Source organism: Panthera onca, chromosome C2 (genome assembly GCF_046562875.1).
Source record: "Panthera onca isolate mPanOnc1 chromosome C2, mPanOnc1 haplotype 2, whole genome shotgun sequence".
In the NCBI taxonomy this organism is placed as follows: domain Eukaryota; kingdom Metazoa; phylum Chordata; class Mammalia; order Carnivora; family Felidae; genus Panthera; species Panthera onca.
Genome location: NC_138347.1, coordinates 37,962,254 through 37,989,852, shown reverse-complemented (window position 1 = coordinate 37,989,852; position 27,599 = coordinate 37,962,254). Strand labels below are relative to the sequence as shown.

The 27,599-nt window shown below is 32.9% G+C and overlaps 1 protein-coding gene and 1 pseudogene across 3 annotated transcripts in view; one reads left to right on the top strand and one right to left on the bottom strand.

The window, feature by feature from the left end:
• CADM2 (cell adhesion molecule 2) overlaps positions 1–27,599 on the bottom strand; it is a 1,075,089-nt gene that overhangs the window by 844,991 nt on the left and 202,499 nt on the right. The gene's annotated exons all lie outside the window — the stretch shown is intronic.
• On the top strand, positions 7,519–8,303 carry LOC132684119 (large ribosomal subunit protein eL8 pseudogene; annotated as a pseudogene).

Sequence of the window (27,599 nt, the reverse complement as noted above, 5' to 3'; positions counted from 1 at the left end):
ATAGGCATTTATTGTATTTAGGTCATCAGACAAAAACTTCTTTCTTTTTAAATCTTTAAAATCAGCACTGTCATCACATTTGTCCTAGCAAACACCCATTTGCCTATTGGCTTTGCCCAGATTGATCATTCCCTGCAAACCCACCATACGTGTTCTTTTCTAAATGCATTTCTGAGCATGCTACCCTCTTACATAAAGTGTCTCATTAGTTTCCCAATGGTTCAGAATAAACTCACTAGTCTATAAACCTTTGGTATTCCATTCTCCTCTCTTGAGCCTTATTTTGTGAGATTCTGCTCTATAAATCTCTCTGGTCCAGACTCAGTGAAAATGTTCAAGTCCCTCCCACCTGGCATATTTCTGCATGCAACAGGACTTTACAGGTGCTCTTCTCCCTAGGAGCCTACTTTATGATAAACCTAGTACTTTCTTCTTTTGCCAACCAACCTATGCTCCAGATGTTAGTTCCTGAAATACTTCTACAGAGATTCTTCTCTGACTTCCCTACTGGGGTAAAGTCCCAATTTCACAAACTTCTCAACAGTACTTCATACAGCTGCAATTTTACATTTTTGGTGTAATTATTTGATTAGTATCTGTGTCCTCTGCTGTATTTTAGGTTCCACAGGGGCAGGGACAATGTCAACTTTTGCTTTCCAGAGCTTTCATAGCCAGTGTGTGGCACATTTTAAGGTGTTCAGTGGATGCATTTGTTGAATGTATGAGATGATAAGAAGATATTTTCTGTCCCTAGGGAACTGGGAATTATTCTATGGACAAGAAGGTGACAAATTTTGTAAGCTGGGCATGAGATAATCAGATCTGTGATGTAGGAAGATACATCACAGTAATTGGAGAATGCACTGTAGTGGGAAAAGACTGGAAGTGAGGAAAGAAGTCTGACAGCGACTGTAGCAGCCTGGGTTAGAAAGAGTAAGGGTCCTAACAAGGAAAGTAGCAATGGGATGGAGGGTTGTGGAGCAGGGATACTAGTGTTTGAGGGAAATGTAGGAATAATGGGAATCATGATAAGTTCATACCCTGAAACAAGGTGAATGAGATATCAGGACATTCTATCATGTAAAGAGAAGCAGATTTTGGAGAAAAGTAAAATTCTTGGTTAAAAACAGTGAGTTATCCATGCTAAACTTTGCCAATTATTATGAATATGGTCACTGCTCAAAATCTATCACCTCAGCATTAAAGTAGACATTGAAATGAGGAAAAGGAGCTATCATACCCTTGATATCATCCTTCTTCTAACTATTCAGTTCAAAAAATTGGAGTCCTACAACTAATTTACAAAATCCCTTGAATCCTACAGAATATATCTCATCTCTTGTATTTTAATATCTGTTTGCCATATCAAGTTTCTTAGAAGTATAGCCATACCTCCTTATTTACACTGTCATTATTTCCGGAACCTCAAACCCTCCTTACTTTGACCATGAAAGGCTGCAGTGTCTCCCTTTCTCCATATAGTTTCTCTATCTCTTAATTTACTGCCTAACAATCCATCATTCATTATCCTGCCAGACTGTGTTCTTTAAATGCTGCTTTCATCTTAAAATAACTTGTAATTGTTCTCTGTTGTCTTACACATCTAAGTCAAATTTGGTCTTTTTACAGTCCTTAAAAAAAGACCTGTCTTAACTGTCTGTTCTACAACATGAACCTATAATAAGTTAAATCTATGGTTCCATGCTGGCCCCACTTTTCTCTCCTCCTCTTCTCTTGCTCCACGTCAGTGATATCAGCATAAGAAGTGCATGGTAAAAACCATAGCTTCCCATTTCCTTCACAAATATTTCCACCTTTTCCCATTTTACACCAGTCTCTACTTGTTCACTTTCTGAAACAGGTACACACTTATTCTGAAACTCTCTATCTGAATTCCCACTTGAAATCTCTTTGGGTTCCTTCCTACTCCTGCACTTCTTGGCAGCCCACATGGCATGTAACAAGGCATTTAGCACAAGCCACATACTCAGTGTCTTCTCTTAGGGATGACTAAGGAAGATAAGTGCTTGTGAATGCCTAAGGAGAACAACAACAACAACAACAACAACAACAACAAGTTGGTATTTCCCAAATGATTTCAATGTCAACAGGACACATAGAAATACACTACTGAGAATAACGGGAAGATGAGTGTTTTTACCAAATAATTGAATTCTAAAATTCAATTCTTTTGTTTAAAAATTGAGCAAGAAGCATTAGAATTTCCCAGCAAAGTACTACTTCAGATCTTGAAGATTCAATTTTGTGCATCATAATTGTGCCATCTAGTATACCCTGAAGTTGATTTGATGGGCCTCTAATTTCTGCTCTTATGCTCGACAATGTGATGTATTTTTCTCTTAGTATGAATGATTTATTATAAGTTGTCAATAAATATATCATTTTACAAGTAAAATTACATTTTATATGAACAATTGAGTTTATGAGACATTGTGACAACAAAGTTAGATGTGTTTTGTGTAGTTAGTGAAATATAGTTTCTTTGTCTTATTCTCTGTACAGAAGCAGCTCTTCCATAGCATGAATCTGCATATAGAGGCCTTCCAGAGATCACAAGTTTTCTGTTAGTTAAAATAAACTGCTCCAGAAATTAAGAAAACAGTATCTCTGATGACGAGGATTTGGGAAAAGTTAATCATTTAGGTTTTCTGAATTTAGTATGCCTTATACCTCAATAAGTCATGTAACATATTTATACATTCATTTATTCATTCACCCATTCATTCAACAGCTATTTGGATATATAGTGGAGTGTAAAACTGACAAAGTCTCTGCCCTTATTGTGCCTTTATTCAGAGCCATTGATTTTTTGAATGTTTATTTATTTATTTTGAGAGACAGAAAGAGAGAGAACACAAGCAGAAAAGGGGCAGAGAGAGGGAGAGGGAGAATCCCAAGCACTCACTATGCTGTCAGTGCAGAGCTCAACATGGGGCTCAGTCTCAGGAAGCTTGAGATCATGACCTGAGCAGAAATGGAGAGTCGACTACTTAACCTACTGAGCCTCTGAGGCACCCCTAGAGCCATTGCTTTGTTATCAGATGCTATGATGTAATTAAACTACAACCTACTTAGATTGTATATATCACAAATATATCACTGTTGATGAATGACTCAAAAAAAAAGGTATGAGCTATCTAAACGTATACGAATAAAAGAAAATGTGATACAGAGCAAGATTTTGCATTAGGTTATATAAAAAGAAAGTAATAGGTAACCCTAAAAGGATGTAACTTTACATAGCTATTAATTTTATAATGATAATTGTTAGCTTCCTGGCCAGTATCTGTTCTAAGGACTTCTATTTGTTTATATATGTGTTTGCCCATAAAATATCATTTACCTATACTGATAACAAAGCACAATAACCTATACAATTCTGTTTTCTAAAAGTAAAAGTTGAAATAAAAAAAATAGTCACTACACATTTTATCTTTTTACATATCTGTATTTTGACTCTTTTTTAAAGATCAAATTAAATAAACACTAGGGATTTTATATGTACTTGACTAATTAATTGGCGCAGTTACCAATCTCATTGCATTTATTAAGAAAACTTTATGAGAACAATAAATCCTAGTTCATCAGGGGAAATTAAAACTTATGGAAGTTAGTAAGAAATAATAATCACTGCATTCTACAAGTTGAAGATGGCAGCACATAAGAGGACACATTCCCTTGTTACATTCAATGATTCAGATTTGATGTACATTAATTTGCTCAATACTCTCCTACCACTTCTTTTCTCTGCCTTCTTTAAAAATGCCCTACTCAAAATTATCACCTTTTAAATTTCTGCAGGCATTGATTTTGTGTGAGTTTAGGGAATAATATAATTTCACGGGCAAATTTCACTTGTAATTTCCTTAATTCATTTTAAGTCCAAACCCAATACAGCCAAGGCATTCAAATACAACACATTGCGTAAGGCAAAGAGTGTCAATTTCAACAGATGCATGTGCCTATTAGGTTTCTGGTTTAAGATGATTGAAAAGAGTAGTTACAGAACTTCACAGAAGTTAGAAAAAAAGATGTGGCGAAAGAAAACAAGAGACATTTTTTAAGGGAAAAAATACATAATCACATAAAGAAAATAAAAACTTCAGCTTTAGAAGAGAACACACATCCTACTGAGAACTCTGTGGCAGACAGCCTCTAAAATGACCCTTAGTGTTCCTTGTCTTTGAATATTCCTCTGTTTTTGAGGGAGGTCGGGATCTAGAGACTGATTTCTAAAGAATACAATGTATAAAATAATAGGGTGTCACTTCCAGGATTAGGTTACAAAATATTCTGCCTTTTGTCTTGCTCACTCTCTCTGGCTCTCTTTTGCTTTTGCTGAGGGAAACCAGCTGTTATGTGTGAACTGCCCAATAGAGAATTGAATCTCTGGACAATAGTCATGGAGGACCTGGTATGTGTCAACAGTCAAGTGACAGAGTGAGCTTGGACATGGACCTCATTTGAACCTTGAGATGACTGCTACCCTAACCTACACCTTGATTGTACAGCTTTGGGAGAGCCTTTCAACCAGAGGTCCCAGCTAAATCTTGCCTAGATGCCTGACTCACAGAAATTATGAGAAAATAAATGTTTATCATTTTAAAAGGACCATCTTTTACTTTATTTATTCAGAGTTATGTGTGCCTATGCACATCCATGCATTTTCTGTTAAAATAGTAAGCTTCTGGAGGACAGGCAAAGTAGTATCTAACAAGTTTTGTACACTGTTTACTTCAGAACATAAGTGCATATCAATTATTTAATGTGTCCTCCTGATAAGCATAATAGATTTTTCTATCAAAATGAGCTACTGATTGGAACTTAAATTACCTAAATAATTATTTCAAACCCCTGATTCACTTTAACTTTTGATGATTGGGTATGCAAAATTACTTATTCAAGGTTCGGACTCCTTCCACTTGTCACTTAGAAAAAGAAAAGAAAAGAAAAAAAAACCTGCAACCTAAATTTGAGAAATGGAAAGTTGATACCAAATCCTCTGTAATCTGTCAGAGGAAAACAACTCCCTTTCAAGTCACAAAAAACCAAAAGCATGAAATGCCATTCTACATGGTTTCACTTACAGTTAATTCCATAAATTGTGATTAGTTTGAATATATGTAATATTAATAGCTAACTTTCTGCGTCAAAAGATTCAAACTTCAAAACCCTTGTCTATTTGCTCTTCATTTTTAAAATGCTTGCTTAAAAGATATTATATCAAGGGCTTTTCATGCTTAGAAAAAGACAGATAACCAAATGTAATCCTACAATAATATTTCTGCTCAAACTAGGTTACACTGATTGACATGTACAGGATATTTTTATGAGCAAACAAATATGAAAAAAAGAAATACACATATTGAATTTCAGATATTCTGAAAATAAAATGTCTAACTATATGAACTATATAACAGTATAATAAATCCCTGTACCTATACTACAGAAAACAATCAGCAGAAAATATCCTGAGCAAATACGTAATCATATCTTCATAAAATTATCATTCTCATATTTTAAAAAATATATTTTGTGTACTTATAATGAGTCAAAATCCACAACTGGAACTGATAAACTTATCTCGTTGATATATAGTAATTATGTGGTGACTTAAATATGTATTTCTGAAAAGGTTTATCAGCTATCAAAATGGTTTGTTCATGCATATAGCGTTTAGACAAAAACAACAAATAATTTGTTAAAATATGACAGCAAAGAAAAGTTATGCTGAAAATATTTTACAGATATGTGTCTTTCATAGGCTTCTGCTATAGAAATTAAATCATATCCAATAGAAATTATAATTAGCACTTAATGCCATTAACTAAATTATTTAACATATGAATTAATATTTCTAGGATCAAAATTGTAAGCATTGACATGTTTTGATATATCTCATTAAATTTTATAAGTTATTGAATCTAAACATCAATTGTAACTCACATCACTGTTTTATGTACTTGTAAGAGAAAAATACCACCGATTAAACTCTGATACACTAGGATTTTAAGATGCTTCACAATTCAGATATGTTAAAATATTTTGTAAAAGTGTATGTTATTTCAATGAAATATGACAATTACTTTATATAGCTATAAAATACTCTAACAAAGCTTAAAGGTCTGCAGAGATTTGATGAAGGAATATGTTTATGCTTTTTAAAGATCCACTAAAATTACTTTTTTCAACTACTATATTTTTTAGACAAGAGTTTCTATTTCTGTACTTCAAAAATCCACATTAGTTTTTAATGAACATCAATTACACTTCAATTTTTCATATTACTCATGAAAGAAAATAATTTAGACTCCTTTACAGAACTGCCAATTGCAATTTACCTTGGCTCTTTCAGGCAAGAGCAGGTTCATAAATCAGCAAGTTAAGCATTTACTAAATGACAAAGAAACAAAATTACAAATGAATAAAATAATTCAATATTTTCCTTCAAATAACACATTTAATATAGTTTTAGTAAAGAGGTTCCTAAAACTTATGATGGGACATTTCTATTTTGTATCTGAGTTTTATTATTGGGAGAACTCTCAAAAAAAACATAAAAAGTATTTTTGGAAAAATAATTGATGTTACATTGTTTTAAAATTTCAGTGAATAGAAAGTCTCTAACTATTGGGCAATCTTTAAAACAATAGCAGGTTAAATATTATCTTGGTGGCCTACAAAACATAGATATGATAGAATTTTTCTTCCCACTTCCTAAACCCTGCAATTTCATCACAAAGAAAGGCTGTATGTTTTAATAAGAAGAGCTGACTTTGGGTTCTGGGTTAGGACCCTGAACATCAGTTTCCTTAACTGTGAGATGTACATTCCATCATATTTTTTAAAAAAAATAAATAATGTGTATAAAGACTCTAGTTCAGTGCCTTCCATTTAATTGGTGTTCACTATAAAAGGAACTTGCATTATTTTACAAGAACATAAGGAGACACCTCATATAGTAACCATTCTACAAACACTAACACAATCACAATTTTTCAAAGTATATTAAAGCAAAAAAACTCACCTTCCTTAAATATATTCATAGAAATTATCTGTCGTTTTAGCTCTGTACTATAAACACACAACTAAATACAAGTACATACATGTAATTTATCAGTTAGCCTAGTCAGCGTCCCTTAGGGGCCATTTGGTAGTATCTGAAGACATCTTTGATTGTCAGGACTGGGAGGGTCTAATACTGGCATCCAGTGTGTACAGACCATGGATACTGCTAACATCCTAAGGTGAATGAGAGTGTCCTCAATACAAGGAATATCCAGCCCCAAATCTTAATTGTGCTGTGGTTGAAAAGCATTGCCCTAAATGTTTCTGTGGGCAGCCATTCAACTATGTAAAGAAATAAATTATGATGAGTATAATGAAAGAGCATGCCTGAAGGTAAAAATGTTTCTACAGATTTTTCTTATTATGAAATTTGTTTTTAATTGAAGATTGTTTAAAAGCAGTTTGCACTCTCTCCTCCAGCCATCCGAGATGCTTCAAGGAAAGAAACCTAAGGAGAAAAAGGTGGTCCCAGCCCTTGCTGTCATGAAGAAGGTGGTCAGTCATCTGTTTGAGAAAAGGCTCAAGAATTTTGGCACTGGACAGGACATCCAGCCCAAAAGGGGCCTCACCTGCTTTGCCAAATGGCCCCACTACATCCGGCTTCAGAAGCAAAGGGATATTCTCTATAAAGGTCTAAAAGTGCCTCCCATGATTAACCAGTTCACCCAGGCCTGGACCACAAAATAGCCACTCAGATGCTTAAGCTGGCTCACAAATACAGACCAGAGACAAAGCAAGAGAACAAGCAGAGACTGTTGGCTTGGGCTGAGAAGAAAACTCTTGTCAAAGGGGATGTCCCCACTAAGAGACTGCCTGTCCTTCAAGCTGAGGTTAATACTGTCACCACCTTGGTGGAAAATAAGAAGGCTCAGCTGGAAGTGATTGCACATGATGTAGATCCCATTGAGCTGGTTGTCTTCCTGCCTGCCTTGTGTAGTAAAATGAGGGTTCCCTACTGTTTTATCATCTAGAAGGACAGGCCAGGGGCATCTGGTCCACTGGAAGGCTGCACCACTGTTGCCTTCACACAGGTTAACTCAGAAGACAAAGGAGCTCTGGCTAGGCTGGTGGGAACCATCAAGACCAATGACACTGACAGATATGATGAGATCTGCTTTCACCTAGGAGGCAACATTCTGGGTCCAAAGTTGGTGCCTCACATTGCCAAGTTGGAAAAGGCAAAGGCTAAAGAATTGGTCACCAAACCGGACTAGGTGTACACTGTTGATTTTTCTGTACGTAGAAGTAATAAAAAATCCTCTTTCACAAAAAATGGTGGGGGTTGCTAATGTCATAATGTTATCTGCTTGTTAGTCTTTGAACTTTAGATTGTGTGGTATTGTAAATTTTCTTTTCAAAATCTAGTTTGTGACCAGTCGCACCATTCCACGATTGCTCTGGAAGGCAATTTTAAGCTCTTTCCTAGATGTTCCAAGATGATAATTTCAGTGGATTTGTCTCATTTCCCAGTCTCAAAGGGAAAGAGAAAAAAATAATATTCATAACAAATCTAAGGATTTATCAGATGTCAGCAACTGCCACCTCCTTCTATTCTAGTTTAAAATACTTTTTAAAATCTTCTTTATTGCCAGCAACTATGTCCCTGCAACCATATTCTAATGCCTGTGTCGTATCAAATCCCTTCTGATGCATACTGTCTTACCATAGTAGGACCTTCTACCTATCAGGCACTCTAATAAATGCCACATAGATCAAGCTAAATTGCCATACCACCTTCCTTCTAAAAGCTCCAGAATGACTTCTGTGGCTGAAGAATAATCAATTACTTACTCAATTCAATTCAACAAATATTTATTAAGCATCCATTCATTTTTGTGTTTTCTCCCCTTGAGGGCTGCTGTCCTTAAGAGCAGCTGGAAGCAAATGGCTTCCATTTATTAAAGACTTTTATTTTAAAGATGCTTAAGTGCAGTTCACAGCTCTTCAACTGCTCTTACCAAATCCTCAGAGGCTCCATTGTGGAGGAAATTCATGTTTTATCATACAGAAACAAGAGTAATGTGTTCCATTTTCATTTGGTCAAGAAAACATCAGCATTATAACTAGGGGAGGGATGTACAGAGTAGACATGGCATGTCTAAATATGGCATATATTACTATTATAAATAAGCTTATATACTCATTGATAATGTGAATTTATCTTTCCAAATGTTATATATGTTAACTGTTATGCTGCATATTATAAGAAAAAACGCTTTATTTTGTTTATATTTTAATTACTCCTGATTTATGTCAAGGTTTAGATAATACAAAAGACTGTTAAGTGTTTTGGATAACATATGCTTCTATTTCCAATAAGGACCATCATATTTTCCCTTTTTCTCCTGAGGAGCACCAAGAGTAGTTGGATGTCAATCTTAAAATAAATATTCTTTATTTGGATCAATATATAGATGATTCCTTCCAAGAACATTAGTCACAGTACTGCTGGGAACTGTCTCCAGATTTATCCCAGCCAAAAAAAAAAAAAAAAGATAGAGCATCTTCTCTAGAGAACCCTTGTGGGTTCTTTTCTCCCACCTTGGAGTTCAGAAGTCTACTCCCACTACATTCTCTTGGGGATGTCAAAAATAGTACCCTATCTGTCATCTGTTTTGGAGCCAGGGCTATGTTTCTCTTATAGGAGACTTACAGCTTCAGCATTCAGTAAGGTCGTTTCAAAGTCAACGTGCTGAGTCTGTCAGAGGCTACTACTGAAGACACCACCAGAGCACTTGTTTTCCCTTGGTTTAAACCATCAAAGTTCTGAGTAGAACTTATCCACCTAGTAGTGAAGAACTGCAGTCTAGGATGTTTATCTTTACTTACCTAATCTTTGATACTCTTCATAAACTTAAAAATAAGGGTTTATTACAACCACCAATGATACACTTATTGCCCACACAATATACTTCATTTTTTTTTACGGCAATGGTATTAAAATCTCTTACCAATCTGATTTTAACTGAGTTCTCTAGATGTTTTCCTCTCCTGGGTGCTTGTAAGAAATTATTTTATGTTCTGGTTTTTTTTGAGCATGGTCTTCTTTACACTACACTTTTGATGTTATGTCTCAAATACCTTTTAAAATTAGTATTTTTCTAACAAGAGGAACTATATGTACCACCATAGTGCCTAAGACTACAATTTGTACACAGTAGAAATTTAACAATGTTTGAGGAACTGGAAATAAGCAAAATGAAAGAAAACACAGTGGTATATTTTCATTATAAAAAGGGAAAAAACAATCAAATAAAGTATTGACTCATTTCTCAGCCCTGAAAGGCTATCTGTAGTTCAAGGAATGATGGCATTAGGACAACTATTCTTTTTGAATTATCCCACTGACCAAAAGACTTACCTACACCTGCATTTCTTTCCAAACTAACTGGCTTCTTAACCATTAGGAAACATGTTCACAAATCCGTTGAAACTCTTGTACCAAAGGTCATTTAGAGTCTCCCCCAAATCTAAATATCTTATTTCTTATCTTTATCAATGTCCCTACTGATGTTTGCCTCTCACACATACATCTTAAACCATTTCCAAGACTTCGCGTCTTCTAAAATTCAGGTCTCACTAAGTAAATGTTTATTAAATTGACTGCATTGAGTCGTAATATCCTCTTACTATATCATCACTGTCACAATAATAAGAAAAATACCCCATTCCTTATTTTAAAACTGTGTTCTGAAAATTGGGCCTTACATTATAGATTTCACAATCTATAGAGCATAAGGTAGTATTAAAATCAAATAAGTAAATATTACTCTTTTCATAAAGCACAATATATTTCAACTTTTTATGAAATAGTAAAATTTATGAAGAGATTGTTTTCTTATCTTCAAATCTAAACATACACAAAATAGCCATTAATTCAAATAGCTGTCTCAGCAGAAAGAGCTTTTTGAAGGCACTTGTGGGATTGGGCTAATCATCAGCAAGTTAGAAAGTGTCTCAGGAATGGAAATTACTGTGCATCTGGCTTCTCCCAGAAATCAGCTACATAATACATTGAAATGGAACATATTGCCTGTTAATTTTTTTTCTTTGTGAAATCTTTAAATAAATTTGGAGAAGATATTACCCTATCATGCTTTCTCATAAGATAATATTTCAGGACCACAACTACAAACAAGAACAACAGAATGTATTACACAAACATGCTCTATTTTTATCTTTGTTGGTATTAATAATCACATGCAGCATTCATTTATAGAAGTGAATTTTTCATGGAAAATAATAAAAGTGTGTTCATGGTTCAGTAAGTGAATTTTGGATGTATAACCACACTTGACAGATTTTAGCCTCTAATGCCTTAATCCTTCCCCAGCATCACTGATGCAATCTCTGAAAAGCTAAGTATTAATTTGAGAGTATCATTTTTGTTTACATCATCTGGAAAGGAGGATTCAGAGTGCATCTTGTGTAAATTGCAATCATACATAGCATACTTTTTAGAGCCATTTTCATATAACATTTTACATAATTTAATTGTATTCACTTGATTTGGGGGGGCATGGGAATTAATGATACATTCTAAACATGATTCACTACAATTAAAATAAAGCAACTTGACTTTTAAACAGCAATAAAATACTTATAAAACTTATCAGGGAAAGATAAATTTCCATTGCAGATTAAAAATGAGAGCTTTACAAGAAAATAATGAAAGAATTAGGATTTCTAAAGCATTTAACTAAAAACTATTGGTATTTTTAATCCATCATTTTAAATTTATTTTGACATAATTTTTGTTTTGCAAAAGAGATGCAGTGACAGTATAGAGGGTTCCATATATCCTTATCCCAGTTTCCCCTAATGTTAGATCTTATAGACTTATAGTATATTAAGAATTAATATTTTATGTTCTTGGGTCCAAGCCAAGAAATCATGTTGCATTTATTTATCATCTCTCTTTAGTCTCTTAAAATCTGTGATTCCTTGCCATTGACACTTTTGAGGAGTAATGGTTAGGTATTTTGCAGAATGCCCCTCAACATAGGATTGCCTAATGTTTTCTCATGATTAGATGGGGTTATGGATTTTAAGGTAGAATACTAAAAGGAGAAATTACTTTCCTATCATATCATATTATTGGGTACAGATAACAAGGTAGCATTACTGATTAATTTGGATGTCTTGATTAAGGTAGTATCTGCCAGGTTTCTCCGGCATTTTTCTCTTTCTAGATTCTGTTGGAAGTGAGTCACTAAATCCAGCCCTCACTGAAGAGGAGGAGAATTAAGCTTCTCATCCTGAAGGAAGTAGTTTCAAAGAATTGTGGTTATATGCTATAAACACTACAATCAATAAGTATTTTGGGGGACACCCATGAAGCTATGTATATATCTTATTTCTCCTTATAAATTTGCCATTAATTTAGCCTTTACCATTTTATTTCCTATTAATATTGATATATTATCTACATAAGAATATATATTTGCATATGTGATATGTATTATTTAATATGTATGACATTTAAAAAATAAATGACATATTTTAAAAACATATAAAGTGTTTATATACTTTCAAATTAAAAGTACATATATATGTTTTTAATTCTTCTCTTAGACATTTGATTTATATCATCTTATCCCCATATCTCCTATAGAATTCCTATGGGGAAATTGTGGGCAATGCTATATATATATATATGTATATATATATATATATATATATATATATATATATATATATATATATATGGGATAGGATAAGAAAGGGAAGCATTCTTAAAGAAATCAATGGGAATTTTTTTCTGTTGATAAACTTCTTGATATCTCTACAAAAGTTTAAGAAAATAGTGAATAATTAGGAAATGCAAATTTTCCCATCGAGGGACTTCAAACAGTCTGCACTAAATTTACACTAAATATTCCCTTATTCATTGAGAGAACTTCCCCAAGGTTTTTCAAAGGTGTGATACCTTGACATTTAATTTTCAATTTCTATGCTATCCACTCTGAAAGAATTTCATTAACTCTTCAGGTATATTACCCTCTCCAAAGTAACTCCCTCTCTTTTAACTCTAACTCTTCTACTTGTAGAACATATTATCTTATTTATTATTTTTTTTCATCTCAATGAAAGATAAGCTCCAGAAGATGGATGGATCTTATCCATATTTTTTATACTCATTTGCCAACATGGAGGCAGCATCTCCCATTTAGTTGCCTTCTGATAGGTTTTTATTAATTAATTGAACAAATGAATTTTAGAACCATGAAATGTGTTTTTATGGAGAATTTTTTTTAAATTCAGTTGTATTTTATTCTTATAAATATCAATTTATTTGACTTTTTAAGTGGCTGTGGCATGCTCATTTGTATGCATATTCTACTTTGCCTTCATAAAATTATCATCAGCTTATTCCTATATTATCAATCATTTTTTTCCACTAGAGTTGCTGCATTCATTTAAGACTTCAAATAAGTTTTTAGTCTATTTTTTTCAGTTATTTTGCATCTTATGTACAAATTTATCAGAAATGAATCATAAAGCCTCTTTTTTGTCACTACGTAGTTCCATGAAAGTTTTCTATCACATACTCTTTTAAGCACTAATAACTTACACCCTGGAAGTAATAGTATCACATGGTTCCTAAGGATTTGTCACTATCTCAGCTAAAATCTTCTGGGTTACATTTCAAGAAGTATTGGATAATACATAAAAAGGTGATTAACATCAGAAGAAACAGCACTATACATTTGAAGTCTAAATTGTATTCTCATTCTTTAAAAAAAAGTTTATTTTTATTTAATTTATTTTATATTTATTTATATTTATTTTATTTATATTATTTTACTATTAATTTTAAGAAAAAGAGAGCATGAGCAAGGGAGGGGCAGAGAGAGAAGGAGATAATTGCAAGGGCGCCCCTGTATTCTCGTTCCTTACTCTTAATCAGGACATTTTACATTTACCAGTTCCTAAAATTTTTATACAGATATTGTCCAATGTTGGTCTTTTGAGTCTCTCAGTTTTTAGACATCATGTTTGTCATGATCTCAATTGATTGGTCAGTCTCTCTCTCTCCCTCTCTCTCTGCCTCATAGATTTTAGTCCAGTCCAGTCTCTCCCCAAACTGTGTCATTTGAGGAGTGCTTTCTAATAGTACATAAAAATCCTGTAGAACTTTGTGAATTATCAACAGCAATAGTGAAAACTAAACATTTAAATTCAGAGAAAAATTATATCTAACTATTTAGAAGTGGACAAGTGAGAGAAGGTAGGGTAGGTTCTTTTTCCTTTATTCAGCTTGAAAAAACTTTTCTAATTCTATGCTTCCTTTAGGTATCAAAAGTTGTCTTCTCAGTGAGGTATATAATAAACTTAATGCTATATAACATACTCTATATTGTACTCATTTTTTTCTGCCTGCCCAGCTAGATAGAATATAAGATAAAAAAAATATTTTACCAAGTATGGTAATGTAATACCAACAAATTATTTCTTATGTACTTTTCTGTGTTTTAAACCTGTATGTTGTACATTTCATATCCCTAGTTCCCATAATACTGCTTTTGCATGGAGTAGGTGCTAGGAAATATTTTTAGGACCATAAATGTGAATAAAGTACTAAAGTAATCCTCTCAAATGAAAGAAGCTGAATTTGTACAATTTGTCATTTTAACATCCTATTACATGACAAAGATAATCTAAACATAAGCACTAAGATAGCTGGTTTGGTATTATATATACAAAATATAAATCAAATTTACTTTTGGGTTTTAGGTGGTATTATATACATTTGATCATTCAGTGTTAATTTCATATATTTGACCATATATTGTCCATTTGGTGTCACTTTTGTTTTCTTTTTTTTTTTAAGTTTATATATTTATTTTGAGAGAGAGAGAGAGAGAGAGAGAGAGCGAGCATGCATATGCACACAAGTGGGGAAGGGGCAGAGAGAGAGGGAGAGAAAGAATAGCAAACAGGCTCCACGCTCAGCACAGAGCCTGAAACAGGGCTCAATCTCGCTACCATAAGATCATGACTTGAACTGATATCAAGGGTCAGATGCTTAACCAACTGAGCCACCTAGGTGCCCCGTTCTGGTGTCAATTCTAGGCATATGTGGAAGGAATCTACCCAAAAACCATCTTTTAATCTCTTCAGTACATAGATTTGAAATAGATAGTAACTCACTCTAAATATTTTATACTACTCATAATTTATTACAAAGAAGTACTATCCTAATATGGCCCCAATACTATATATTCAGAGGCACTTAGATTGCATTCATGTTTTTAAAACGTTTAATGCTACATTTAATGCATATATGGAAGGAAAATAACTGCTCTCTACATTTATTTATAATATCTCCTAGTGTTACATAAAATTGTTATGCAGATAGTAGCTGCCTATATATGGGATTATATACTTATATACTATTATACACTTACATACTTATTTCTCAACATGAGTACAGGCAAACTTTTTGCATTTCTAATATTAAATCTCTAATCAAGATCACACTAAAACAAAACAGTTTGAAAGTAAATGGCCACCCACTCATACACATACAGGAGAATCTAGCTCCCCTATACCAGGAATAGTTAATGGGGTATTTCTCCCCAGTAGTTTTTGACTATCACTTTGCACATGGAATAACTGAAAAAAAAATATTGTATATATACAAGTGAGTCACAATAGATGAACAAGTATTCTTGTTATGTTAAAATTTTAGACAGTTATTATTTCCTAGGACTTGCTAGGCCTAAGTAGGATAGACAGACTATTGCTATGGAAAGATAAGGATCCCATACCATCCTGTATGTACATGTTCTCTCATGGCCAAAGTTCAGGTGGTCACAGCTTTATGTCTGCAGAGCCTCATTAATGGTCAGTAGGATTTGGGTTTCAAAAACATACATTCATGCTTATGTTTAATATCAAAGATTGCTGTTCAGGTTTGCTTCTCTCTGCAAGGTGGCATCTCATCACTTCATATTCATTTGGTCTCAGAACTGAAATCCTGTCAACTCCAGTGCTACATGCGTATCTAAGGTAGAAAATAATTTTCCCAGCTTTATCTTTTGTGATAGTTTCATCAAACAGATATCAAAAGCCTACAGAGCATTAGTCAGGGACAGGGTGATTAGTTTCTCTCTTTATGGATGGGTAATTAATATAAAAAGGATGGAAAAAATCCTTAATCCCATTACACTTGATCCATCATTTAGCAATGCTTTTTGACTCTTCAAGGTAAAATCTGCATGTGAATTTCCCCAAAGCAATCAAGTCGTCAGTTTCATAAAATTATAAAACCCCACAGCAAACTGCACATCACTGATAGAAAAAAGTGAGGTTTTCTGACATTCATCTTAGAGTATCTCATTGAATAAAACTGTTTCAAAGATATCGCTTTTAAAATTATTCCTAATAGAATTGACCTAATTTTGCCTTAGCTTATACAATCCAAGGATAAAGGCAATACCTGCATAACAGAAAACATAGTATATCAAAAGAAGTCTAGATATAAATCTACAGATCATCTTTATGAGTTGGAAAAGGGTTATGGTTCATAGTGATTGTAGTATTACAAAGTGACAAGGCAACCTATTGCATGATAAAGACAAGCCTTTCTCAGAATACTCAAGATAACTTTTCAAAACCTATTAAATGAATCTATCAAAATTTTGCATTGGTCTAATCCATAGTTTTAAATATCATTGATTTGTTCTCTTGACTATTTCAATTTTCTAATGGTCCATGTATCATAATATTAGGCTATGACTCAGATCAACTATTATATCATTTATACAAATTGTTAGATGTGACACACACATGCAGAAGTGCACACACACACACACACACTTTTATCAGAATTTCCTTTACCTTCATTACTCTGCTCTTTGTATTATTTCATTTTCCACTGGAATAAATAATCATCTCTCTTTTTAATTGAGGTAATATATACAGAAATTAAAATTTACCATTTTAACAATTTTAAGTGACATTAAGCACCCTCATTCTAGAACTTCATATTCCCCTACTGAAACTCTGTACTCTGTAAACATTAATTGCCCATTTCTCCCTCCCCTCAGCTCTTGGTAACTGCCATTCTACTTTCTCCTCCTAACAATATGACTACTCTAGAAACTTCATATAAGAGGAACCTCATATAAGAGGTTCTTTTGTGAGTGGCTTATTTCTCTTGGCATATCTCCAAGGTTCAGTCCTTGAATTTTATTTATGTACCACATTTACTTAGAAATTAATGGACACTTGGGTTGCCTCTACCTTTTGGCTATTGTAAGTAATGCTGCTATGAAAATGGGCATATGCACATCTTTTGAGTCTCTGCTTTTGCTTCTTTTGGGTATCCACCTTAAAGTGGAAGTGCTAGATCATATGGCAATTCTACCTTGAACTTTTTGAGGTAATTCTGTATCGTTTTCTACAGTGATAAATTTGGAAAATTTTTCTTCGCATTATGTTTATACAGAATCAACGATAACTGTAAAATATTCCAAATTTCTTAATGTCAATACCGAAATTTAGTAAGCTTAAAAGAGCAGATAAATTTTATAGCAAATTTTTTTATATTAAGTAAAGAGTAATTAAAAGGCAAAATACAGAATATTAGTTCAATTCAATGCAGCTGTTTAGTTCTCTTATGTTCACCTTCATGTCCGTATTTCAGTGCTTAAAAAAAAGGTCAATGAAGAAATGAGCCAGCTGGTGTTAAGAAACCAACGGAAATTGTCTTATGGGGAAAACCAAACCCACATTAATACAGCGGGAAAAATAAACAGTTATCCATCAAACACTGCATCTTATTTTTCTGAGGCTTTCTAGCTAGAAAACAAATACATAAACAAAGGATTATAACCTGACCATTTACCCCATTCATATGTCATTTTCACTTTTCTTTATATATAGATAGATAGAGATAGAAATTTATTTTAAATAGATATATTTAAAATATATATATATATATATAAGAAACAGAGAGCACTGTATATATACATATATATTATTATATATAATATATAATATTATATATTAGAAAGAGATATTATATATGTAATATATTATATATATGAGATATATATTTTAAAAATATATATATATATATATATATATATATTAGAAAGAGAGAGAGCACTGGGGAGAGGGACAGAGAGAGACAGAAAAGAGAGACAGAGACACAGATAGAATCCCAAGCAGGCACCGCGCTCAGTGTAGAGCCCTACACAGGGCTCAATTCCACAGCCCCAGAATCATGACCTGAGCCGTAATCAAGAGTCAGATGCTCAACCAAGCCACCCACGCACTGCTATACTTCTCACTTTCTAAAAGGGCATGATAGGAGTCCTCAAGTATTTGAAGGTCTGTTATATTAAAGAAGAACTACAGTCCTGTGTTTCTCAAAAAACAAAGAGCCAATGTTTAGAAGTTGAAATGAAGCAACTTCCAGCTCAGTTTAATAATAAACTTTCTAATCCAGAGACCTGCACAAAATGAGATGGACCGCTTTGGAAAGGAGTCAGCTCATTGTCCAATTTCAAGAATAAACAAAAGAGTAAGACACCAAAAGCATCACAAAAAGTGTTTCCAACCGGTAGGTTGAAATAGATGACCTCCTGAGTTCCTTAAAATTCCTGTGTTTCTCTTATTCTAAGGCTGTCCTAAATATCATGTGGAATATAAAAAAGACAAAGTTTTAGCCTAAGGACCAAGCAGTCCAAGTCATACGTAAACAAAATGATTGCTAACAGCAACACAACTAAGACACATAGTTATATATGCTACATACAAAAGAATCAGGCATTATTTGGAAAGAAATTGGTTTTAAGAACAGACATTTGCCCGTGGCTTCAGCCTTAAAGATTGAATTGTTCACATAACTGCAGGGCTCAAATACCTCATTTCTTTATGCTTCAATGACTTTTCTTTAAATAAAATTAAATTCCTTACTTACTCTTTAAAAATGTCTTATCATTTTTTATTTGTGAAATGCCAGATATATTTGTACATGTGTATACGATAGTCCAGAAATTTATCAAATTGTCAGTCACTCAATAAAAAATGATGACTCAACATTCTAAAATGTCAGAATGACATATTGGTCAAGAGAAAACTCAAGAATCTTTAGCAGAAAGACTGAATTAAATGAGTCAGTAACACTTAGATCAGAAAAGAAAGAAACTTGCTCAAAACTAAAACATCTCATATTGTTGCATAAATGAGTTGAAATTATTAGTCATATTTTACAATTACAAGAAATCCTTTGTTTTGAAGAGTTTTGAGTTGTTTTACAAAATGGTCTTAGAAATCTTTTACGTAATTGTAAAGTAACATTGTCTCTTTTCTATTCCACATTCATCCTGTGATTTGTCAATCCCTGTCTATTCAATTTCTGAAGTGCAGGTATATGTATAATATATACACATATCATATATGTGTATTACATGTATATGTGTAAATATATGTATTTCAGGGGTTGAAAGGTTCAGAGGTTGAATATATATTATTGTTATTAATATGTTATACACATTTACACACATGCATTTATATAAATCTGTGTAGTATTTCATCCTCGCTGCCATTGTCCTAGTTGAGATCTTCCACCTCCTCACACACACAGCCACCATTAGAAGCAGCCACAGAGTTTCTTTCTAAGCAGCAATTGTAGGTGCAGATGATTATGCAGATCTATCCTTTAAAACATTCAGCGTGTAGGGGCGCCTGGGTGGCTCAGTCTGTTAAGCATCCGACATAGGCTCAGGTCATGATCTCATGGCTGGTGAGTTCCAGTCCCGCATCAGGCTCTGTGCTGACAGCTCAGAGCCTGGAGCCTGCTTTGGATTCTGTGTCTCCCTCTCTCTGTGCCACTCTCCTGCTCATGCTCGCTCGCTCTCTCTCTCTCTCTCTCTCTCTGTCTCCTTCAAAATAAATAAATACTGGGGAAAAAAAAAAAAACATTCAATGTGTACCATTGCCTGGAAAATAAAATTCAAACTTCTTACCCTTGTCTTAAAAGTCTCTCACAATTTAGTTCCACAATATTTTTCTTTACTCCACATACAATCACACTACCAACACAAGCTTTACTCCACCTAGATTCTTCTTACCACTTCTACCAATCAATGTCCTATCACCTCAAAATCTAAATGCCATCTTAAACACTTTGCATTTAGGGAAATTATCTCTGGGCTCACCTACAATAATCATTCCTCTTTGAATTCTATAAATTTTATTTACTTTATCAAAATAGTTGTTTTTCTAATGTCTTTACATTGGATACTTAGTATCTCAAGGAGGACTCTATTCTTAGTTTTTGTGTCCCCTTATTTTCTTTATATTACTTTGCTAGTAAGTAATCACAAATATGTGTTGAATTGAATTGAATTCTCTTTTTACAACTTAAGAAACAAAAGTGGAGACCGTTAAAAAGTCTTGCAGAAGATTAGACTGGGCATTATTGAGAGCTTCTAAGAATAGAAACGGGGCTCACCCATGACTGCAGTCTGGTGATCTTCCCATTAGAGAATATTCATCCCCAGGTAACCTAATTTTTTTTGACAGCAGGCAATGCTGTAGTACAAAAATAATTACTTAAAGGTACAGTAATATGGAACTAATTTAATAGGATAATGCATTTACCTTTAGTTTTTATTTAGATTTTTATAAATTGAACAAGAAAGTACAAGATGAATATTGCTAGTTTAAAAGTCAAGTTTATTATACAATATCAGCTTTAAGTATATAATCTTTTTGGAGTATAAATTTGGACAAACCATGAGGTTTTAGAGACACAAAAGTAAATCCAGTATTGTATATCATGCAATTGCTGCTTGAGACTCTATATCACACCATGAGGTTTTCCTATAATTTCAAGTGTTTTACTTGAAATTATATTTCAATGTTTAAGTAAAATATTCATATTTGTGTTAATTTTTTGCTAAAATAATAAAAAGATATAACCATACATGCAGAATCTTTTAATCCTTAAATCTATTGATAAGAATGGCTCTTTACATGAGGCTGCCTAGGAATGAATAAGAACCAAATATAGATGATTAATCCGAGTTCCACCTCTACAGTTATGTGTCAATAAGCAAGTAGATAAACCTTTCTGTGTCTCATCTCTATAATAAGGATTACAATGCTTACTTCGGTGGAAGGTCATAAGGATTATTTAGTGTCTATAAAGCGCTTTAAATGAGAAAAGCTATTTTTGACTGCATATATGTATAAAGATACCCATTATTCTATTCCTATGAAATTTGTCATTCTATCATGTTGTGCTAGATAACAAGAAGCCCTTAAAAATACAACACATATGAAGAAATATTCCATTTTTAATAGAAAAATCTCTGCAACCTTGTAGCTTTTAATTATCATGAAGCCAGTAGTCACTCTCAAAAACTTTCCAGACTCAATATATTTCAGTGATGTTGGCTGATTTACTTTGGACCACATTTTGAGGCTATTCAAGTTAAGAATTAGGGTGTAAAGCACCTAATGTGTCTATATAGACTCAAGGAGCCATTCAACAATATAGTGGAAGATGGCAAGCATAATTTTGTTTGAAAGAAAAAAACTGTAACCTTAGCTTATTAGCTTCACAAATGTTTGCCAACATATTTTATGTGTATTTTTTAAAAGACCATTGAAAAAAAAAATAGTTCAGGGACCAAAACCTTGTCATCTAAGGTCCCCACTCTAGAAAGCTGGCTTGGTCTAAGCACAAAAATTTGATTATCCAGAGAAATGAATTTTCTGCTCAGAAGGTCCAGGCTTTCGAAACTTGAGTAAAATAGGCATATTGTTTACCAAATTATAGCAGGTTTATTAACTCTTATGGTCTTGGTAGCAGGAAATAGCATCAAAATTCAACTCTGTTATATAAAGACACTTAGACAAAACTTGTGATTAAACACTCAACTTGTTCATGTAAGTGGGATTAGTGAGAAATGCCCAAGCCAAGATTTTTTTTTCTCTAAAAGCACATCTGGCTCAGTTCCATCCAACATAAGGGCAAACAAATATACCAAGCCTCAAAGTTCAGCACTGCAGAGAAAGGGCACAAAGCATTTCCCCTATTTTTTTTTTAAACGGATGTTATCAATCTACCATCAGATACATTGAAAAGTCACAATGTTTTATCAAGGACACATGTAATTTTCTGCAGCGTAACTTACTATCAAAGGCTTCTTCAGGGTAAGGTGTTTGTAAAATTTACTCCTAGGTAAATAAATAATTTGACCCATGCATGGAGATGTTGGAAGGATGCCAATACAATAGCAGAGCAGAGCTAAAAATGTTGTTTTAATTTTAAATTTAATTTAAAAATGTTGTTTAATTTAACTTTAATTTAAAGTAGTCAGTCTTGAACTACTTTCTCTGACAGTAGTTAGATGGTAGGGCCATTTTTCTTTTGAGGGTTCTTAGTCTCTGACAATGATACTATATTATCAGCACAGGAGAAAACATCTTTTGAGTTCTCTATGGCAAAGAAATATAATTTGCTCAATACTTTCTGTGAATGAATAATACTGACAAAAAGAAAAAGTTTCCACGATAAAATAGTACTATTATAGTCTTACTTGATGAACTGTTTTCTCAATACACTGAAAATCATTATATGTTTTTCGCAATCTTATTTCAAAATTCTTTTGGTGGTTTTCACAGAAAAATATGAATAGTGAGACGTTTTACTTCCTACAGGGAAATCATCTTTCATCATCTTACATTATAATCCTTACAAAGAGTGATAAAAGGTTGCTTAAGTTTCAAAACGTTATTTTGTCTATGTAAAAATTATTTTTCAGATAATACATTTAATTTAGTATGAGGATTGAACTAAGAACGGAACTCTTAAAAGCATAATTATGTAAATAAGCATAGATCCATGGACGCAAGTTTAAGTGAAATGAAAATATAATAAAATTTTACTAAAATTCAGCAGTTATGGAATAAGTGCTAGAACTGTTATATTTGTTTATTGGCTTTTCAAATATGTATTAAATGCCTACTATATGCCAGATAATTAGCATGGAATTTCACTTTGTGTATCTAATATTTCAATGAGTAATACAAAGAAGGATGAATGTGATGACTTTTACAAAAGAAAAACTCAGGTTGTGTTGAAAGTGATGTGAGATATATTCATTCAACCTTATTCAGAATCTATAGCACACTTACATGGAGCCCCAAAATATGATTAAGATAGTAAAGAAAGAAAATGATGACTTGGGCATCAGCACCACCAAGGCAAATTTACAGATTAGATAAAATTTAAGCAAAAGATGTGTTTTAAAGAAAACCAAATAAATCAGTATGAATTTTGTTTCGATTCATAAAATAAAATGTGTTTTTAAATGCCTGAATTATATTTCTCAAATACTATATAAATGGTAAAAAATTAGAAAAAAAAAAAAACCCTGAATGTTAAAATTATATATATATTCACTTGAATACTATGTGGGCATTATCAATAATGTTATAAAAACATGACAATATACGGTGCCTGGTGCTCAATCAATTAAGTGATTGACTCTTGATCTTGGCTCAGAACATGATCTCATGGTTCATGAGTTCAAGCCCCCTGTCAGGCTCTGTGCTGAGAGCATGGAGTTAGCTTGGGATCCTATCTTTCCCTCTCTCTCTGTCCCACCCATGCTTGTGCTGTCTCTCTCTCAGAATAAATAAATAAACTTAAAAAAAACGACAATATAGAAAATTATGCACATTATAATGCTTTCGGAAATAACTTTACAGTTAACATTATCACTTTTATGTCCTAATAGAAAGGTTCCATTTGATCTTAGTGCATTGCAGTGTTTAGTCTCCAAGCTCCATGAGAAAAGCAGCCTAATCCTTGGTAGAACTTTTCACAGCTGATTGTATACCCATTTTCTTGTCTATTTCTGTTCCAATCAAGTAAAAATAATGTGAAATAACCATCTCTAGTGATCATATAATAAATATTTCCCAATTTTGAAAAGGAATTTAGAGCTGGGCATTTTCATTTGAATTTATACTATATTTTTCCACCTAATAATTCATTATTAGAGGGAAAGGTCCTCTAATTACCCCATAAGTTTCAAAACTTTTATAGGAAAGTCAAGCTTTATTTTGCAGTCTTTTGAAATTATCCATTCTTTTTAAAAAAAGAAACAGTAATATTCATTTGAAAAATAAAAGTTAACCTCACAGCTTCATATATATTGGGAAAAGCTTTAGGAAATAATTATTTCTTATCAGGCAATAATAATTGCTATAATTATCGGTTAGTGATTTAATTTCTATTTTTGAGTAAACTAAGGCATGCTTCAACAGTGTGAAAATCTGCTTCAGAATATTTAGTTACTAAATATTTTTCCTCTAAACTGAACATTTGTTTCCAGATGATTGCATAAGTAAATAAATCTATTTTAATTTTATTCTATAAAATCAAAATAGATTGAATGTTGCTCTAGAAAAATGAGGATAAAACCCAGTGCATGATTGGTATTTTTACCACCCAAGTATCTAAAATAATGGCATTCGTCAGTACTCCTACCTCTATTGATGAGTGAGCTCATGTTTTTGTAGTTGCTGTTGTTTTGTTTTCAAATAATATTTAACTTACAGATTTGTATATAAATGGAAGAAAATATATTTTGACTTGGTAACAGTAAGCAAACATTTGGAATTTAGAAGATTTTAAGCTTTTAAAAATTTCCCTGAAACAGCTGTATATTAAGACTAATGGTCTTACTATTTTCACAAAGCCATTACTTCCCCCTTAGCTATATTATACTATAGAAAAATTTGATTCGTTAGAAATATGTATTTTACTATTTATGATTCCTCAAAGGGTACTTTTTATTGTTCATATGCCTGTGAATAGGGCAATTATGTTTCAATATTTTTGCCATAGAATCTAGAGATTCTCATATATTATGCTTTCTATCTCATTACAGAATAATTGAATTTCTATGCTATATACAATTTTTACAATGTATTTTAGTAAGTAATCCACAGTTTAATATATAAAATGTCATACTGAATTAAATGCTTAAAAATTACCACACGTGTTAGTTTGGGTAAGGGGTATTTAAAATTACTGTCTTCTAAGGATTAGTACATTCCATTTACATTGCTTTGCTACATAATTAAGCAAATACAAAGTCAGCCTCAACGTAAAGGAGTAGAGATTCACTAAGAGTTATCAGGCACTAATTTTAATGCCAGCTCTATAAATGACATTATGAACCTGGGCCTATATTTCAAAATTCCTGTGCCTTAAAGAACTATATCTGGGTTAAGTGAATCTACTTCACAAGACAGCTGGGAAGGAAAAATAAAGGAGTGCCTTTACAGAAAGATACTAGACAAATTTAAGATACAATTGTTCAGAACTTATGTCAAAATGCCCCAAGATAGTTAATATAAATCCACTGAGAATATTATATTCAGAGAACTATAATTACCGGTTAGTAATTTAATTTTCCTAAGAGGCAAATACTGTATCACTAACTTTCTGAGAAAAATAGTAACCAGTTTTAAATGAAATTCGGACATTTTTACAGACTGTTGCCTATATTTTTAAGCATGTAACTTCCTTAGTTGGTATGAATTCCATACCTTAAAGGATAATATTTATCAAAGAATCGTCACATTTATTCACTACCTAACACATACCACAGCAAAAAAAAATCCTTAAATATTTAGAAGTTTTTCACTATTAGGAGTATATGTCACCACGAAGAAACACGTATTAAAACTATATACCCTTAAACATATATTATATCAGTATAAAAAAAACATTTATTTGCTCTTGTAAATTTATTAAGCAAAACCCAAAGCAATATAGAATTAAGAGTAATTTTTAAAATAGCATGGGAATTCCCTTTAAGGGTATTCTTTTTTTTTTTTTTTATTAATTTTTTTTTTAACGTTTATGTATTTATTTTTGAGACAGAGAGAGACAGAGCATGAAGGGGGGAGGGTCAGAGAGAGGGAGACACAGAATCCGAAACAGGCTCCAGGCTCCGAGCTGTCAGCACAGAGCCGGACGCGGGTCTCAAACTCACTGACCGCGAGATCGTGACCTGAGCTGAAGTCGGCCGCTCAACCGACTGAGCCACCCAGGCGCCCCAAGGGTATTCTTAAGTTCTTCAAGTTTTCTTAGATAACTGAAGTATTTCTCTTTAAAGATTTGTAAATATATTTAGCTTCATTTAGACAATAAATAACATTTGCGGAAGCCATATCATCTCATCTGCTTTTTGTGATGTGTTTTGTATGTATGCAAAGATAAACGAAACTTAAGAGCTCTGATTATATGAACTAGAAATAACTTTATGAAAGTGGTAAGAGACATTATTACAGTCCCCCGTTAGTAAATCTGATACAAAAAAATACTTTAATATCCCTTATGTTTTGGGACTCTTCATTATGTAACTATTGACTTTTTGATTTCAGTGAACTTTTCAACATTTTCCATTCCATGTGATGTAAAGAATTACATATATGAAAAAATATAGTTAATATATAAGGTATTCTTAACTGCTTCTATACAGTATATTTTGATGGCAATTATCGTGCATGTTCTTTCCAAGTTTAAAAGCAAGATTATCATTTAAAAATGGAAATAAATACTTCATGTCAAATGTACTATTCCACAAAAATAATAATGTATAAATATCGCTATGTTTAAACATGTGAAAGGCAAATCCCCAAGTAAAGACACATCCTAATGTATCTACTCATTTGGGGAAGATTCTCATTCTAAAATAAATAATAAAGCAATTGCAGAGATTTGCCTACACAAATCAAGACATGCCTGATTTAATTCTGAACAACTCTCAAGAGACGTATTCCTACAGCATCCTCTATCAGGAAATTCAGGAAACTGTAAATACTGGAATTCAGTGAGGCCAGGCATCCCTCTGTTAGACTGTTGTTTGGATATTTAGGATTTTTTTAAATATGAAATTTATTGTCAAATTGGTTTCCATACAACACCCAATGCTCATCCCAACAGGTGCCCTCCTCAATACCCATCACCAACCCTCCCATCCCTCCCACCCCCCATCAACGCTCAGTTTATTCTCAGCTTTTAAGAGTCTGGGTATTTAGGATTTAGAAGATAAGATCTGTGCCCACAAGTTGATTAGGGGCAAGAGTCAGAGTCACAAATAGGTTTGAACAGAGGCGAAGATTTACCCAAACATCTTTCACTATTCCTTATATGTCCTCTCTCCTTGAAGGAAAGATTATACATTATATTTGATACCATCTGTCATGTCATCTCTTTAAAATCTTTGGAAAAGACAATACCAGTAAGTAACTAAACATTTTATGATACTTGTCAATATCTACCAGTTTGCTTTAAATATCCACTCATACCCAGCTCACTTTCACATAGCTACCTCAAGATTTCAAATGAAAATGATATATGATAAAAAAGAAGGCAAAGAAATCAAAGACAAAATGAATCTTGTATCTATTCATTCACAGTAGCAGTTTCTTCAAATATAATACATGCGCAGTTACTGGTA